Raw genomic sequence first — 14,299 nt, 5'->3', positions numbered from 1 at the left:
TCAAAGCTGGTGATATTTTAGAATAACTGATTATTCTTTATAAAGGATTGATGCTACTCTCTCAGAAACTTCTGTTTAATTGTTTTGAGTTAGGGCCAGGGCATATGTATCTATTTAAAGTCCCCCAGCTGATTCTAATGTGCAACACCTAAGTAGTAAACATTAAAATAATGGAATGGAAAGCAAAGGAAGTATGTATGTGTTTTTTGTAAGCCATTTCTAGCATTTTGTGTTATAGTAGGTTATCCTGTTTTTGTTTATAAATGCATTCGAATATGTCAGTGCCTGATAGTATAGGTACTGCACATCAAAATATGAATTAACACACCTTTGCAAGGTATAAAGTTTAAGACGTAGCCTAGAAATTATATTTAAGCATACCATCATTTGATGAAAAATCATAAAAATAGTACACGAGCGCTAAAAAAAAAATCGAGTTGGTTGAATAAGAGCCTAAGTATAAAATCTTTGATACAAACTGTCATGGTGTGCCATGTGCATCTTGCTTTTACTTGGAAATACTAACTAAAATATATATTGGAATGTTTCAAGTCTTAGATTACAATTCCTGTCTAAAAATTACCTCATTATTTTTCCAAATTTACAATGTAGGATGCATCCATGTGATGTTACATACACACTCAAATTCATATACACATGTATATCAGAATCTTTTCTATTCAAAATTTGGCAAGAAGAATGAAAGAATTTAGGGCACTGTCATGTCAGAAATGTTTTTTGTAATATACCAAGAAGTTAGCCCTACTCTTTTGGGAGCAGGGAATAGGGCTCTATTGTGTGTTCCATGGAGTAGTCATTCATACCAATCATTCATGTTCGTGAGAGCATCATGTGTGTGCACTTAAAATGCAGCCTTAACTAAAATTGTTATTTTCTGTCTTCAATAACTTAAAATCATGTATGCAAGACCAACTGCAGATATATCCCCTATTTGTCCTTAGATTTCTGGTTTACTTTTCAACTCTTTGAAACTTTTTTCAAGGATTAAATGAAACAACATGTGGAACGTGCCTACTTCCTTTGGTTTTCCTGGATACATTGAATGTTGGAATGGATTGAAACCTAATATTTGGCTTGATTTTGTTGTTGTTCTTGAAAGAACTTGTGGATGAACATGGTCTTAACCACCACATCCGAGGCATTAGAAAATTCTTTCCTTTTTTTCTACCAATTCTTCTTTAGTTTTACTTTTTTAAAAAAAAATCCCTCCCGCCCTCTGCCTCTTTAATCTCCCTTCCCACTTCCACCCTTGACCTATGGATGTTGCCATTTCCCCTTAAGAACTGGATCTCTGAAGGCGAGGCGTCTCTTCCCACATGCTCACAGCGTGCACTCGGGCCCTGGTGCACCTGGGGTATGGTCCTTGCCTCCACCTGGGGTGCAAACCCAGGACCTTCTGCGAGTAAAGCAGACGTGCTAACCACTACACTATGGAGCCACCCCCTTCAGTTTAACTTCTTCATTTCTAATTTTGTTTATCGCTATTACCTGGTCTACTTGTGCCATTCCTTTGTTATGATATAGGCAACCGGTAGCAGAGCTGTTCCTAGAATACTGACTTGATAGTTTAAGATTAAAGTCAGATATTTATCACTTGGTAATAGAATAAGACATGAGCTTAACACTAGGTAGGCCACTAATTGTACGGGCTCCAAATAATAGGGAGAGACCTTGGACATCTGGGCCAATGTTCATCCCATGTAGCTTTGTGTGCCCCAAGAGTTTCTAACTTCTAAGCTGCTTTCCTGCTGGTAAAATGCTCTTGAATGCATAGCTTAAGCAGATTCATTAAAAAGCTGAGAATTTGAGGATGAGGAATAAAACTTGGAATGGCCTTTTTTCGAGATTAAATACACATTTATTTATTACTCAGGGAAGCAAAGGTCGGTGGTAGTTGGGGAGTCGGTGATTAAGATGCTACCACTATTCCATTTTGACTTTCTTTTGGAAAGAAAGAGTCTATTTAGCCAAGAATGAGCTAGGTTGAAATATGCAGATGAGGTGTGAGAAGGTTTGGGAAGGTCAGCAGCAGATTGTAATGGATTTTGAAGTGTTCCAAGTTATTATAGTAACTATCAATTTAGACCTATAAGAGCAGTGACAATGTTACAATTGTAGTTAAAATCTAAAATTGCATTAAAGTGTTTTCGTGAGTACATACAATTAACATGTGCTAACAAGCTATTCAATTTGGGTTAGAAGTGCTTTTTGCAATAAGTGTTATTTTATGTGGTTGATATTGAAGTAGCTATTTTTTACTAATTCCACATTATAGTCCATATAGAGTCAAAACTGATTAAACAAACAATAAAATGAATTGGCAGGATAATAATCATGAGGGGGAGAATGGAAGACAAAGTGTTTTGAGTTTCATGCTGATGGGGATGATACGAGTGGTAGAGTGTGGAAAAGCATCATGTAATTCATAGACAAATCCCAGTATTTCTGTTTATTCAGTTTCAGTTCACTGATTTGTTTGAATATAATGGACTTGTTTATATTGTGCTTTTGAAATGTTTTGAGGCCAATGAAATTTTCTAAGTATTCAGTTATACTGAAACAATAGCCACAAGACATGGTAAAGTTATTGACCAAGCTAACAAAGGGCAGATGGAAAACCACAATTTGTATTTATCAGTTTTGGTGTTATTGCTTAGAACCAAATATTTAAAATATTTCTAAGGCAAACAAACTTCAATTTAATAGTGATTATTTTTTGTAATAAATCATGAAGTACTATTTTTATCCTTAAATAATAAGTTACACGTTCTTTTTTAATGAAATCAATCGATTTTTTTAAATATGGTAATGAAAGTCTAAAACTAATTTACAAAATGATGATTCTTTTTTTGTTGGGACTTTTATATAGAAATTTGGAATGTTTATGTGATCATTTTTAACTTACTTTTTTATTATTTTTATTTTTATTTTATTGTTTTATTTTTTTTAGACAAGGCAATCTTGGTTCAACCTTGTCAGCTTACAATCTCTTATTTTCTTACTTTTTACGCTTACAGCACCTGGTCTTCCTAGGTGGTCTCTATCCAAGTACTAACCAGGCCCGACCCTGCTTAGCTTCTGAGCTCAGATGGGATTGGGCTTGTTCAGAGTAGCATGGCTGTAGATGATAATTTTTAACTTAAAACTTAAGAATTTTCTTGAGTGGAAAATTTCCACTCAAAGCAATGTCCATTTAAGTAGGTTTTAAAATAGAAAAATGCAAACCTGATATGATGAATTATCTCGATGTTAAAAAAGACACTGCTTCATGAATATTGCTATGAAAAACTACCTGAGATCCCTAAAGACCTATGAAAGAGAAAGATTTTCTTTAGGAAATGAAAAAAAAAAAAAAAAACTGGAGCAATAGCTTTGGGAACCCAGAGTTCTATTCCCTGTTTTACCGTTAATTCCGTAGCTATTAGCAACTAATTTAACCTTCTAAAACCTTTTCTTCATTTGGATAAAGAATGAGTAATACTTGCCAGCTACATCAATAACAGGGATGCCCTGGTGGATGATGATGTTTATTTAGTACATTAAGCTCTGTAGGTGGGAAGGCAAGTACTACAATATGAGCACAAGCTGTTATCATTGAACTGCTTGTATTTTAAAAAATGTTTATTTAAAAAATATTTAGTTTTGATCTGTTATGTGCAAGGGACAAAATGACATGTTCTTCCCAGTAGATTCTAAGACCTCGAAATGCAGTCTATTTTTTACTCGTTATTGTAATGAGTATATGTCTGTTCAAGATATGCTTTTAATCTTCTACGTGGGAATAATCTGCAAATGTTTATTTAGACCATAAATATGAATGATGTAGTCTTAAAAGTATTAAGACACGAAATGTGTGTATGTGTTCATGTACACGGTAGAGAAACTGAATTAAGACGGACTTTTGTTTTGAACAAGATCTAAACTTTATTTACCATCACTATTGTTTCCTTCATGATTAAACTGTTTGCATTCTCCTCAATTTTTCAGTCTCCTATGTACTCTTGTTTTATTGATTTCCCCCCACCCCCAAATTTTGAATGGTTTGTTCCTCTATAAGGCTGTCAGCTTTAAAGGGAAGGGACTCATGTTTCCTGCTTTCTAAGTATTTCCCATCATCAGAATACAGTGCTCAGTCCTAAAATAGATTTCCTCACAAGAGTAGCCATAAAATAATCTTCAGAAACATGACATTCACATCTGTGTGGCATATGACACACTAGATGTTTGTATACTGAAATGTAAGAGAAGAGATATAAAGTAATTTAAGTTTTAAAAAAAATTCTAAACCTTGTTTTTTAAATTTATTAAATGTCCATAAGCTACCCAACTTCTCAATAAGTATATATTGAGTTTGGAAAGAAAGTAATTTATATAGGATTATTAAAATTTAACCTACTTAATTCCATTCTTTGGACATGGAATACAACTAAATTTATTCAAAATATTCATATCTACGTCACGTATTTAAGGATGAGGAATAAATAGTCCTTTTTACTCATAGGTTTTTATTTCACCTGGTGAATGACAACATTAAATTTCAATTTATCAGACTAGGTTCTAATATATTTTGAATATCTTATAAGTTGTTTATCTATACTGTACTTATCTACTTAGGTTTTACTTAAAATAACTGGTCTTTGAGCCTTATTTACATATGGAAATATTCCATTTTCTTTTCAAAGCTCTTTGAAGCGAAACTGTACTTTGGAAAAGTGCCTACTCTCTAAAATCATTATTATTGTACTTTTGAAGACTGCATCTCTTCTTCAGGAATATAGAAATAGGAAATAATTCCGTGAAACTTCAGTTAAGAGTGGTGGGACAGCGAGGAGGCAAAATTATATAAATGTACCTTCAGGATAACTTTTTTTCCTTTGGTCAAATGCGTCCTACATCTTAAAGGCAGAAAGCTTGACTTCTGAAGTGGTGGTGGAAGTTAAATTGCATGCAAAGCCAAGTTTTTTAAAAGGAAGTGAATTAAGTCTTCTGTGCAGTTTTGCTTTTTGGTGATTTTTGTGACTTTGGAAAAAAGCGAAGGGTTTTATTCTTATATATTCTCTGAATAATGGAAAGATTTTTCTGGTACCTGAATTTTAAAAACCATTATTGTAGTTTATAATCTTATAGTACTTTGTAACTGGGGAGTATTTTAGAAACCTAGCCTAACTTCCTTTTCAGACATGAAAATTTGGTCTCAGAGAATTTTAAGTACTTGCTTGGTGAAGAGCACAGAGCACTACTTAGAGTTAGGTTATAATAGGGGTTGCTTGTCCCTTACTCTGGTCCTGTGATTATAAAGAGTTAAAGAAAATGACTCAGATATTTCTCATTCCAGTTACTAGCAATCTTGGGTCAGTAGTGCTTATTTTGTGTTATAAATAAATCAGAAGTAACTTGAAAAGAATAACAAAGCTTCATTGGGGGAAAATTAAGGTTACTCAAAGGAAGCTGCAACTAGTCAGAGGAAGCAACCAGTAAAGACAGGATTTTGCTCATTGGCTTTATCACAGATTTGCCTGCATTTAGATGTTTTGTTTTGTTTTTAAACAGAAAAACTAATTGTTAAGGTACCTCTCCCTTTATTGGAATTGCTCTTACATTAATTAATTTTGTTTTGTTCCTTTAAATGTCGTAAGTGCCAATCATGGCCCTGTCCCTTTTAATCTCAGATCCTCTTTCAATTTATTTTCTCTGCTCTCTGTCACCCTAAATTGAGTCATTCTCTCCTTCAGTCTCGGCTTCCTGTTTTCCCTGCCTACCCTCAACACCTTTTCTTTTCCATGTCTAACTATCAGTGAGATCGATTTTATAATTTCCTGACATCTGTAGACTTAACCCCAGTGATTTATAATACAAGCTCAGCAATTCTAGAATGAGATGACATATACGCATTTCGCATTATTTTTGATTGTTGAAGTGGGGAAAGCTATGTATGCACATTAGAGCTAACACTGTAACTCATTCAAGTGAGAATATTTTTTTCCCAAAGGTTCTCTCAAACTCTCAAATAGGATATTACTTTGTATTTTTTGTTTTATAAGTAGTTAATGGCTTCCATTTTAGCACTGCTGTTATGTGCTAAGAGACCTGTGTTTGATGTAGGGACCTCATTAGTATTAATGAGGACCACATTAGGGGTTTGATTTATATATGAAACAACTTGGAAGGAGAGACTCTCTATGCCATACTTACTATTATCATTGATTTTAACATGTGCATTCTATCAACACAACTCATAGATTCAGCAAAGGGCAGTGGTGATCAAATCTGACCAATTAGACTCTAAGAGAGCTTAGAAAAATACCTGTGCTGGTCCTACCTGAGACCAATTAAATTCAAATCTCCAGGGAAAGGGCCAGAATATTGGTATTTTTAAAAGTATTCCAACGTATGCCATGGTGTGCCAACGTATGGCAATGGTGTGCCAACATATGCCAATATTGGATGTATTAGGAGAATCTCAGAATTCGGCAAGATTTGGATATGAGAAATCTGCCATTCTGGGACCAAGTGGATATTCTAATGAGCAATTTTACATATCTTTAAAATTCTGGAATCATGTGATATTGTTAATCTTTCTTTAAATAAATGTCAAACTGGATAGGATTAATGATGGAAGGACCGTGGAGAGTGGAGCTGGATAACTTAGTTGCCGATGTTGAAAAACTAGCATAAAGAATACTACATAAAGTAGAATTGCATTTAATTTAATCATATACCAACAAATGTTTATTGACGGCCTGCTATGTATCAGGCACAAAGTTTAGAAAAGTGAACAAAATACTAATATATTCTGCCCCTATTAACTTTAGATCCTTGAGGAAGATGCCATATAGCGGCCAAGGTACTCTCATACAGTAGGTCCAGCACAGCTCCTATTCCCCCCTACCCCTCCCCACCCTCTGCCCCAGTGTTGGAACATTTGAGGCTCAGATGAGTGTTTTGCTTGGAGTTAGAGGTCCACTTCAATGAAGATACATATAACACTGGAGTTGTCTTCTGCATGTACAGAAGCAGATATTGTGACAGGTAGGAAGAAAGTGACAGTATGAAGGGAATAGCAGGTCCATATTTGTCACCTCACATGCATGTTCATTAAATCTAAAAGCAGCCAAACTGCTGACATAATTCTAATTCACTCTCTTTTCTGCTTTTTGAACCCACACAGTTGATCTGATGTAATTTAAATACATATCTGAGATGCCTTCACGTCTTCATTGTATATTATTGCTGTAAAGCTGCGAGGCATTGTGGACATAGAAGCTCTGGTGTTAGAAAGGCCTGGTTCGTTTCTCAGCTCTCTCTCCTACAGTGGATAAGTTGCCTTAAACTTCTTTAAGCCATTGTTTACTCAGACGTAAAGCTGATAAAATGATATTCACTTTATAGTTTTATGCAGGTTTGACGTATATAAAGCCCTTAGCCCAATACTTCATATATATAGAAGCTTAGTAAACAGAAGTTTGTGTTATTATGGAAGAAGCAATTTTTATTTAATACTTAAAATTGAGAAATATGGAAATTATAAGAACTTTAATGTACCACAACAGAAGACGAGTGAGACATAATTTGTATAAATCCTTTATTCTAGGGTTTAATGTTTTAACTAAATCTGTTGTATAAGTAAAAAGCTGGTCAGAGTGATAAACCACTCCCTGAAGTATCTAGGGTCCATTTCCTGTCTGTGCTTACCTTGGACTTCTCTGTTTGTCTCCTATACTAACAAGTTTTGTTAATGGTGAGGGCTAGTCCATCAGGTGTACTCTGTGGAAAGGCTTATCTGTTCTCTACTCAAATAATTCATTTCTTATGACTTATTTGAACACAGAGGAAATGTCTTGGATTAGTTCTTCCACAATGTTTGCAAAAAGATTCAGAGACTAGGAAAACACTCCTCTCAGTGGCTTGAAATGTAGATGACAGGTATCACAGTTTGAGAGTTCTCAAGAATGGCTTAGCATTTGCTTATCAGACCTGAGTATATTTTAAACCAATCTTATCAGATTTTCCCTGTTCTTGATTTAACTTAAACATTACAGAAAACCATTGTCTTGGAAAACACCCAACCCCGGACCTGTTCTCTCTGTTCTAAAAGATTGATATTGGCAAGTTATATAATAATATAATATATACAATCCCAAAGTGCCAGTCAGCTCTCCGTAGCTGATGTAGGCACACCATGGTTATTGGTTATGTTCCACTGAGGTACTTGTGGCATGTGAGTGTGAAGGGTCACCGGCTAGAAGAAATGCTAGTTCCACTTCATGTCAGTTATAACAAGCTCTTTTAGAGAGACTATCATAATCTAAGGTGTGATTCTCTGAAAGTGTTTTCATTTTGCCAATAAATTTGATCTTAGTTAAATATCACCTCAATTTTCCTTTCACCTCTGCCCCTCTTTAAATGAAACAATCTCAAATGACACATTAGGCCCTTAAAATTTAAACCCAGAAATTACTTTTTTTAAACTGACTAAATATCTTTGATTGTTCCTGGCTATGGAGATTTAGATAAGATTGTTAGAAAAAAGAAAATTGAGAATATAGATTATAACCTTGACTGGAGTTTGAATTTGGCCTATGCTAAGTTTTTTAAAATTTTACTTAAGCATAGTCGGTATACAGTAGTGTATTATTTATATTAGTTTCAAGTGTACTAAATTTGAACAGTGACAGATGATTACTAGAATTAGTGGGGTGATCACATTTTTAAGGCTTACAAATTTTTATTCATGTCTGTGTCTACTTCATATGATATGTTGTGTTAGGTTCTTGTAAGAAAATTCCAAGAAATGAGAGATAGGCTTGAATTCCAGTGTTCATTAGACATTTTTTGTCATTTTCAAAATATATCTGAAGCAGATATATGCATATACTGTATATTTATAATAACCTGTTCTCGAATTTGCCACTAACAATACAGAAATATAGCTCATCAATCAAACCATGACTAGGAAAAGATGAAGTCATTGATTCCACCACAGCAGTCCTGTTTAATAAACTCGGACTTGAAAAGGAGTGTTTTTTTTTTTTAATTGATTCAGAATATTAAAGACTTTATAGGCCTGTGGGTCACCCTAATAGAAAAACTAGTATACGGCAGAATGGATGTGACTATTACTACATTTAAATTAAAATGTATACATTTAAACTGTGTTACATAGGTGAAATGAACAAGTGAGATAACTAAGTATCCATATGCTTTAAAATAAAATATTTACTAAAATATTTAAGCATTACTGCTTAGGATATTATTTGTTTAATTTGTTTTGAAGAAGTCAATGATAATTATTGACTCTATGAAAAGCTTACTTAGTAATGACTTCACTTTCCTTTCCAATATTGCCAATAGCTTATTAAGATCTGAGAGACATTCAAGACAATAAACTGAATTCATTTTCATGCAGAGGGCAAATCAATTATGTGTTTCCAATGGTATGTTTTTATAGTTATTCTGTGTTTACACAATATCTATAGCATTCAGTAAAAGTAATACAAACTTCTCTAACTATCTGGCAAGTTTATATATGGATCATTTGCTCCCCATAATAAAACAAGAAGTAAAGTGTAATTGAATGCTCTTTGCTTTTAAGAAATACATTAAAAATATGAAACTTAGCATTGAGAATATTTAAGAAAAGTTAAGCCTTGAACAAATCCTTCATGACTCGGAATCACAATATGTTAGACTTTTATTATATAACACCTTATAAAATAAATTTCCGCATTTGAGTGCTGTAATTGTATAGTAATTGAGATGATAAAATTTGTGTTATGGTCTGTTTATTAGATAAGTTGTTAGCTCTCTAATTTTGAAGTTAGACTAACACCAAAATGTTCAGGTGTTTGCTCTAGATACTACCTCTGAGCGCTTTGGTTTTATCTATACATGAGAGGGAGATTGACAAAATAATCTATTCCTTCTACTTCTGAAATGCCATAACTTTGATAACTAACTTAACCATGAATGTGAGTTTGGAAACAGTATTCAAAAGGATGTTATCTATCAAAAGCAGCATGCAAAAAAGACAGCATTAGAAATTCTAGGCCTGAAAGAAACACATAGAAGTTTCTCAAAACAGATTCAGGAAGGGGAGCCTACCTCTTTAATCGGCTTTTGGGGGACTGTTTGATTTGTTTTGTAAATATTTTTCCTTTGCCATGATTTGATCACCTAATAGTGGTAAATGTGATAAATAGATAACAAGTGATAAGAAAACTGATACCTATATAAAGCAGATGCAATGTTTATGCCTATTTTTAGTGAGAGTGTACTCTATGAGCCAAAATATAGGAGTGTGAAGAAGGCTTCCAGACATGCAAACAGGAATAGAAGCAGATAATATTTTTCCAAGTAGTTTAGAAGAGGTCATTGTTGTGACAATTTCTTTGATTTTGGAAGGTCTTTTAGTGGAGCCTAGATGAGAAACTATGTTGTGTTTCCTAATTACCAGTGGCATCCAGGGACAACAACAATTTACTTCTTACTTATAGTACATGTCCATAGCAGGTCACTGAGGGCTTTGTATCCTGTAGTCATTCAGAGACCCATGCAGACTGAGGGTCTCTGCATTTTAGTAGCTGCACTATTTGGAACACCGAACTTAATCAGCGGTAAGAGAAGACGGTGACTAGAAATTCTTCATGGGCGTTCTGCGTTATTCAGAAAGTGACACGTGTAACAGCTCATTGGTCACAAAATATCACATTATATCATCTAACTGCAAGTGGAATGGGAAATGTGGGCAACAGAGGGAATGCCTGATGGACATCACTGCTTGTGACACAAAGAGATGCTTCCAAAGGAAGTTTCCTATATATTTCTACCTTTTGTAAGTTTAGAGTTGTATTCAGTAAAGCAAATTTGATGTTTATTACTGTATTTGCAGTAATTCTTTTCCTTTCTATCTTCTCTGTGTTAGTACTGGTTCTCTTCAGTTTATGATGACCTATTTCATAATAGTCAAATTTTTTATTCATATTGTGTCTTTAGCACATTGATGTCTTTATTTGTGGGGGAAGGATATGTGCATTTGAAATTTACTTTTGAATTTATTGTCTGAATTTATATTCGGTGTTCTTTTTGTAGAAAAATTTTACTTATATATTTGTATTTATACTTTGCAATTTTTTTCTTTGTAACTTTGGCTTTAGATGTGGTTCCTACCTCTATTTGTAAATGCTATTTTATTCGACACTGGCCTTTTAAAAATTTTAATTAGCATTTAAAATTCATTTTAATAAACTTGGAGGTATAGAGGTTCTCAATCTATCTTTTTAAATGTAGAAACCAGAGTTTCTGTTATGATTTAGCAAAAAGTTGCACAGCCATTTTTTAAATTTTTGGTTAACAAGGAATCTAAGGAGTTGCTTTCATAAATCACTTTAAGAGTGCAATTTAGATCCAGGCTTGTAAATGCTCTCCAGAATATGTACCAGTATGTACTAGTACATACTTAAACTGACAGGATTATATCTGTGGACTCATTATAGACTTGGAGACAAAGTAAGTACACAAAAGGTTCCCTTTTGAAATGTAAGATATGAAAGATAGATTTATTTCAGTAGGAATCTGGTTTATATCATACTCTGTTAAATGTTAAGATGGTGTATGAGTGAGTGGGAATAAGCTGGAAACTATGAAATGTGCTGTTTGCAAGGTATTTATTTGATTGACACAACTATTATCTAGATACATCAAATAACTTCCTTAATATATAATTTAAATATATAAAATATTTTATATTAATTGAAAATTATACATTTTTTAAGTTAAAAGATCATGCAATACTTAATGGCCCACTTAGTCTCACTTGTGCTATAAAATATAACAAAAATAACAAAAAGTAGCTGGATATTTTTTTTTATTTTTTTAATGGAGCAATAGAGGTTTAGTTGCATATGGGAAAAGAGGTAACCATTTATAGACACAAAATGGGAAAGCAGATTTTCTCATACATGAATATTTTTCTTTCTGGAGATAGTAAGTTTATGTATTGGTTATGTCCAAGGATATCTAAATGTAGAGCATATAAATTGAAAAGTTGAAATAACTTCTGGAATCCCTATCAAGTCTTCTAATTATAAAACATTCTAAATAACTGAAAAGCTAGTTCTTACAGATTTAGATATTTGATTCTTAGCCATTGTCATTCCAAGTAGTTAATGATTCTCAATTTACTCAGAGTTCTTAAGTGTAAGAAAGCAATAATAGGAGCAGTGGATGTCTTATGCTCCATTTTTAATATTTAAAAAAAAACCTATATTTTCAATTGTAAATTTGTTCATTCTGTCTAAAACATCAGAATTTTCTTTTATTGAAATTATATTATTTCACAATTATAAGTTACTCATGTTATTCAAAGCTCTGCATTGGCAGCGTTAATAAATCTGAAACTAAAAAAAAAAACATTTTAGTACAGTGATGTTATGTTGAAAACATGCTCAGGCTAATTTTGGCTCTAAGAGGTGTGAAATAACATTGTCCTCCAACCCTGTTTAGTTTCCTAGCTATTAGTTTCATCAGTATTTATCTAAAAGCATATTAAAAGCACATTCAAGTTTAATCACTGCTCAAGTCAATATGAAGAGAGTCACATGGGGTCCTCTGTGTTATAAGCATTTTGGAGAATTAGTTTTGAGTTCTGCCAAGGGACATAGAAGACATAGAAGAGTGAATATGGAGGTGAATTACTGGCTTCACACTCACCGTACATATTAGGTTAATATCTTGGATGTGTTTCTTAAATGCTAATTAATGGCTCACCTTGACATTATGTAATGGAAGCTGTCATCATGTCTCAATGTTCTCTGACTACTTCTTTAATGCTGGTTGATGAAATTTCGATGGTGTTGAACAGGGCAATGTTTTGGAATCCTGCCTGTGCCACTTACTGGCCTTTGACTTTAAGACCATCACTTTCTCTTATGAAATAGGGAGTTAAATGAACATTAAATGAAATAACATATGTCATAGTTTAGTATTCTGGCCTTCTACGTATTAGGAAATCAACATTTGTTGCCCTTTTTTTTTCTGATAATAAAGTGAACAAGCCTGGGAAATAAGAGTTTAAGTTTCTTAAACTTTCTTAGATTTATGTTAAAATGATGGAATTTAATGAGATACTTTCTTAAGCTTTGTCATTCTCAAAAGATCATGCATTTACCCAAACAGCTATTTTAATTGAAAATCTTTGCAGGCTCTAAACTTGAGCAACAACAAATTCAAACATGCTTATATTAAAAGAGAAGAAATTTCTTTTTATTTTATATAAATGCATATTAATGAAGAACACTTTTTTCTAGCTTGCATCTCTCAGGAAGCAGTGAATTGATCTACAGCAGTGGAAATGTCTGTGAAAGAGACCAGCCCTTTTTTAATACTAGACTACAGGATAATGTCAGCTGAGCGGTCTCTGAAATATTATTGTGTAGCCTATGGCTAATTCCTCACTTATCAGTTGTGCTAGTAGCAGAAACTTGCTAGATATGTTATCCGCTCTTTGTTGAACTGCAAACTCAAAAGAAAAAATAATTTTCATTTTGGACCGCTATTAAATGATTTAAAAGATTCATTCTTTAGGGAAAATTGAATTATACCATTATATAGAGAATAATATTAAATTGTACTCAGAGGTAGAAAATACTATCTTTTAAGTTGAATAAAAAGAAAATATTAGTAAACTTAGAGAGTATGAATACTATTGCAAATTTTAAACAACAAGAATTTTTGCAGGCAATTGAGATTCTTAGATATTTAATCATGTCTATAAAACATAATATAGCAATTCATGAGGCACAAAATGCAAGCATAAAATAAATGAAATAATATCATGTGGCTATCAAACCAGAAAATGGAAAACATTTATAAAATTAACTGTTTCTTACTTGATAAAACTTTCTAGCATTTAGCAAGGTGGTAATTTTTCTATTGTTATATAAACCAACTTTCCTAAAGCTTCTTCTAATTATCTACCATTTGTTTTCTTAGGCCGCCAAGCGTGGAGAAGGTACAGAGTACTAGGAATCATGTCAGTGTTTCTTAATGTCACCCAAGAACCCCATACATTTGAATTTCTTTGGGTGCTCAACTTTGGGCCTAAAAATTAAAATGTGGTACCTGGAAATTATACTTCTTACCAAGCAACCATTGGCTTGTATGGTTGCCCTCCAGTGGATTCCTATGGCACAGTTGAGTGCCAGTGCCCTGGGCAAGTCTGTGAAAGCTAGGTGAAATAGGTTATTGTCCACAGTACACATCATTTCTAGCTAGCTCACCT

At 33.4% G+C, this 14,299-nt stretch overlaps 1 protein-coding gene and 1 pseudogene across 10 annotated transcripts in view; one reads left to right on the top strand and one right to left on the bottom strand.

The window, feature by feature from the left end:
- Nucleotides 1–14,299, top strand: part of PTPRK (protein tyrosine phosphatase receptor type K) — a 477,924-nt gene that overhangs the window by 141,288 nt on the left and 322,337 nt on the right. The window lies entirely within an intron of this gene.
- Nucleotides 3,030–3,147, bottom strand: LOC120618319 (uncharacterized; annotated as a pseudogene).

The sequence above is a fragment of the Pteropus medius genome, unplaced genomic scaffold, assembly GCF_902729225.1.
Source record: "Pteropus medius unplaced genomic scaffold, Ma_sr-lr_union100, whole genome shotgun sequence".
NCBI lineage: Eukaryota > Metazoa > Chordata > Mammalia > Chiroptera > Pteropodidae > Pteropus > Pteropus medius.
The sequence above is the reverse complement of the archived record's forward strand: the minus strand, read 5'-3'. Positions and strand labels throughout refer to the sequence as shown.